General features: G+C 34.8%; 1 non-coding gene across 1 annotated transcript; it reads left to right on the top strand.

Moving 5' to 3' along the window:
- Positions 1-2,765: 2,765 nt before the first annotated feature.
- Positions 2,766-2,872, top strand: LOC116108233. Its single transcript, XR_004124611.1, has one exon. It is a non-coding gene; the product is annotated as a small nucleolar RNA R71 (small nucleolar RNA).
- The last annotated feature ends 2,425 nt before the right edge of the window (positions 2,873-5,297 follow it).

Here is a 5,297-nt window from a genome sequence, read left to right as displayed (position 1 = left end):
AATTCTTATATGCGTACTTGAGATGAGATGCTGATAGTTTGAGTCCAATGTTTGGGGTCTCTTCCAACACCAATTTTGACTTATGCCCACTTACACCAAATTCCTTAAATTGTTCCTTGTGATTCGAGTTGCTTGGTTGAAATTCCCCTAAGTATCTTGCATACCCTTTCGCTTTGAGATTTTCCTCTTCATTAAGCTTTGACTCAGGTATGCATGCTTCAAGTGGTAATTTAAGATTATCCTTCCTGCAAAACTTAGACTTCAAGTTATCCTAGAATTAATTTAAAAACAAGAATTTACCTCAGATGTACACTTCATAGCTTCGGAAACATTGAAGGTCACTTTCTCATCTTGCACCTTCAAAATTAATTGCCCTTCTTGCACATCGATCAAACTCTTTCCTATCTCAAGGAATGGTCGTCCTAAAATGAGAGTTATGTCCTCATCCTCTTTTCTCTCATTGTTCTCCACCGTTCTCTCTTTGTGCAACTGATCCAAAACTTTGTCATTCCTTAATGTTATGTCATTGACATTGTTCTTTGAGATTGGTAACGATGTAGCTTGGCAAGGACACTTGAACTGTTTTAGAAATTTGCTCAGATAACTGCCCCAGTTGAACTTCCAAGTTCCTTGGTTTCTGAAATTTGTTCCCATCTCATTCATTAAATTGGTTGTCTCTTGCATAAATTTCCCAAAGATTTCCTCCAAGTTGGGTTTCTTCTCTGGTTGTTGATAATTAGCTACCAATCTAGGTGCTCCTTGATTGCTCCAAGAAAGAATCGAATGTTTCGTCCATCTTGGATCTTATATGTTGGAAAAGGTGTCGTTCTGCGGCCTTTGTGAACAAGCCATGCAATTCACTTGCTCAGTTGTTGAGAAGACGAAAGGGTTTCCCACTTGGCATTCCACACTCACATGATTTCCTACACAAAATTCACAAGTTAGAATAGGTGAGTGAATAGAATTTACATTCATACCTCCCAGTTGTTTTTGAAGTACTACAATTTGTGCAAATAATGCGGTGAACGCATCGACTTCATGTAAACTCATTGTTCTCTTCGGCATTGCTCTCTCATTAGGTCTTTTTTAGTTATTATTGGCCATCACCTCAAGCAATTCATAAGCATCTTTCGGGGTTTTGTTATTAAACTCTCCGCGATAATCCGTGGATTATACAGTTTTCATTCGACCTTTTAGTCGGATTTTAGGTACTTTTTAGTGCATTTTGACCTGAATTGTTGCTTAATTCTTAACATTTTGTGTTTCAGGTTAAAATGGATATTTTGAGCAAATAAGGACAAAATTGGAAGTTTTTGACTCAGAAATTAGCAGATCTCAGAAGATAGGAGAGTTCCGAAGCAGGATAAAGCACGATGAGGCTTGTTCCAAAGAGAGAGCACCAAGAATCGAAGAATCAAGCGAAGAGCGAGCAGAGTGGCAGTTCTGTAATTTCAAAACTTTTCAAGAAGCTTCGCCGCGGCAAAGATTTGTACGTCGCCGCGGCGAAGTAGGCCAGGGACAAGCGTGTCTGCTTCACTCTTCGTCGCGGCGAAGAAATCTTCTTCGCCATGGCGACGGTCATTATTTTCAGTTTTGTTAAATGCACAGTTTTACTTTGTGCGTGTTTTTGGCTAGGTAATTAGGGTGAGGTATAAAAGAAACACTTAGCATTTTGCCCAGGGGTCTTCGTCTTTTAGGTTAAGGAGCTTTTACATTTTCTTTGGATAATTTTTTGAGCGATTTTGATTGTAACAAGGGTGAAGATTCAATTCTAACTAAGGGATTCATCTTTTGGGGAGATTTCTTATCTTTTATCTCATTTTCATTATGTTGAGCTTGATTAATTTCGTTATTCGTTTTTGTATTGTTGATTTAGCTTAACCCATTTTGGGTTAGGGTTTTGATGGTAGTTTGGATTTTTAATGGGTTAAGTGTTTGATTGTTTTATATTCATATGAGTATGCTCTGGTTGTGTGTTTACTCTGAGTTTTAATGCTTTATGTGATGAACATGATGAGATTGAGAAATGAATCATGTTAGGCTTCTTGGGTAATCACCATTATAGTATTGGATGCTAGAGATAGATTCAAGAATTAATGAAATCATTATAGGATTCTTTTGCTTAATGAGTTTGGATGATTGAGAAATGAATCATGTTAGGCTTCTTGGGTAATCACCATTATAGTATTGGATGCTAGAGATAGATTCATGAATTAATGAAATCATTGTAGGATTCTTTTGCTTAATGAGTTTGGAATTGTTAGCCGTCAAATTGTTGGGTGCGGAAGGTTAATAAGGATGAATAGGAAAACATAGCCCGAGAGGGTATGTTTAACACCGTAGTGAGTTCGATTTACAACCATTGCGTATGAATGTGAATGTAGTGTAATTTTTAGGTTTAACCCATGAAATCCAAATGAAGTCAAAACCCTACCCGTTTTGCTTGAATTGATTATCCGTATTTTTATTTTTGCATTCTTAGTAAAATTTTAGTTTAAAAGTTGTTGTTAAGTTTAATTAGAATTAGCTCCCATCAATCCAAAGTTTTCAGTTGCTCCAACTTGAAAACGGTAGAAAACTTAGTGCTTAGCTAACAATGCTCGTGGGAACGATACTCTACTCATCATTTTATTACTTGTGCGATTAGTATACTTGCTACATTTGCATGTTGTAGGAAATACGCATCACCTGCTGCCACATCAACCATAGTTTGAATATTTGGTATTAACCCATTGAAGAATGTTTGAACTTGCATCCAAATCGGTAGACCATGATGTGGACATTTCCTCAACAACTCTTTGTACCTCTCCCAAGCTTCATATAGTGATTCATCGTTGCCTTGCACGAAAGAGGTAATGTTGTTTCTCATTTTTGCCACCTTCGCTGGTGGGAAGTATTTTTCAAGAAACTTTTAAGCTAATCCGTCCCATGTGGTGATTGTTGCAGCTGGATGTGACATGAGCCAACCTTTCGCCTTATCTCTTAGTGAAAATGAGAACAATCTCAGCCTAATTGCATCATTAGTCATTCTATTTGCCTTGAACGTGTCACATATTTTTAGAAAGCTAGCGATATGCAAATTCAAATCCTCATATGAATTTCAACCAAATTGGACTGACTGTTGGATCATCTAAATTATTGCTAGCTTAATCTCAAAGTTGTTTGTTGCAACAGTTTGCCTTGTAATACCAAAATTATCTCCTTGCACCGTTGGTATGACATAATCCCTCAACATTCTATGTACTTCTACCTCCAAATGCACTGCAAGAAAAAGTTTAAACTTAAGTATTCACAAAATTTAAGCTTAACTACAAAATAAAAATAAAAACTACAAACAAAAGAACTCAAGCTTAAGACTATACAATATTTACAATTAACTATAAAAATTAAATAAAGCTTCAATTTAGCACCACACTAGATTCTATCAATATTAATAATCAACTATCCTCGGCAATGGCGCCAAAAATTTGAAGCGTGATTAATTCATATGCATATTTACCAAGTGCACTAGTCGCAAGAAGTAATAAAGTGATAAGTAGAGTATCATTCCCACAAGACACTACAAGGAAAAAGGGCTTTCTTGACAAGGATTCCTCATCAAGAAGGGGGTACAATGACAGTTTTTGAACTGTCATTGTAGCCCCTATCAAGAAAGGGTCATGACAGTTTTCGAATTGTCAAGGACCTCTTGACAGATCCTTGATAGTTCAATAACTGTCAAGGATTTAGTAGAACTTGAACTAAATCCTTGACAGTTCAATAACTGTCAAGGATTTAGCCGAATTTCAATTATTATTTTTAGAATTTTAACCAAGTTGTTGACAGTTTTCACACTGTCAAGATTTCATTTGTTAATTTTTTTTTAAATTAATGAAAATATTTTATTATTACGTATTAAATTATAGAATAGTCTAATGAAATGCTTCATAATATTATGACCATTCAACAATATATAATGAGAAATCAAACAATTGATCGAATAATACATATATTACTGTTGCTTTGAGTAAACAAAATTGAACAACAGTACATAAATTTTATAATATTGCATAAATAGTAATGAAACATTTGATACATAGTTTTTGCCCTTATTGGCCTCCGACATCACTGAAACAACAATATATAACTAAAGAAAGTTTGTTACGTACATCGCCCATTCAGCTCTAACTTCATCGACCTCCACATCTTCGTATATGCCTTTCCCCATGAACTATAAAAGTAAGCACAATAAGACTAATCAACAAATAAATATCAACTATATCTTATTGAAAACGAACCAAAAAACAAAAAAAAGACTAACATTATTTTTCAATAATGCCCATTCTCTGCTATATCTTTCATGTATCTCATTTTATAAAACCCACATTCAAAGCATCCCGGTTGAATGGGTCCCTACAAAAAATTAATTTGGAAGTCAGCATTAATATTCAAAAGGTAAAACAATATTATAACTGAAAATTAATTGCTATTGATAATAACAATTCTACGCAGTTAAAGTCTTCATGTCAATAGCAACAAGAACCCAATGAAACCTATGAACAAAATTGCATAAGTACCCAACACAACAACCACAAAGAAGCAATAGAATAATCACCAAGCAAGAGTTTATTAGCCCAAAATAAAAACAAAATAAGATTTCAACATGAAGACAGTATATTATATTCAAATTCACACTAGAGTATACAATCAACACTTAAAATTCATGTTTGGGGATATGATCTTATGGACTAAAATCAAACAATGAATACGGCTCAGTTTAGCAACAGATGCACTCTCAATAATGTTTCAACCCTAATATGTCAGAATAATCAAATATAATCACAAACATCATGGATGATCAAAAGTGAACTGAAATTGATGAAGCCATATTTATGCAGATTTTTCACTAAGAAAGCAAAGCAAAAAGCATATTCTTCACACGCAAATATATGCAGGCGCCAAAAAAACTACACAACTATCCCTTCAAACACAACTACTGCTTGAATGTTTAAACCCTCAATATCCCTTCAAAAACAACAACTAATTACCATTCCACACTTGATTCTTCACACGCACATAAGACCTAACCACCCTCAACTGCAGATTCTTCACACGCAAATAACACATAACCACCCCTCCACTAACAGTTATCAACAACAAAAGGAAAGTAACAGACTATAGTCCCAGCAATTCCTTCTGCTAACCATTTGATTCTTCACATGCAAATAGCACCTAAGCACCCTCCACTAACATTGTTTTTAAATCTTAAAAATAGATTATTCAAAAAAGATTCAAAGTAAGGAAATCAATGAATTGTT

The sequence above is a fragment of the Pistacia vera genome, unplaced genomic scaffold (assembly GCF_008641045.1).
Source record: "Pistacia vera cultivar Batoury unplaced genomic scaffold, PisVer_v2 Contig558, whole genome shotgun sequence".
NCBI classification, from domain to species: domain Eukaryota; kingdom Viridiplantae; phylum Streptophyta; class Magnoliopsida; order Sapindales; family Anacardiaceae; genus Pistacia; species Pistacia vera.
The sequence above is the reverse complement of the archived record's forward strand: the minus strand, read 5'-3'. Positions and strand labels throughout refer to the sequence as shown.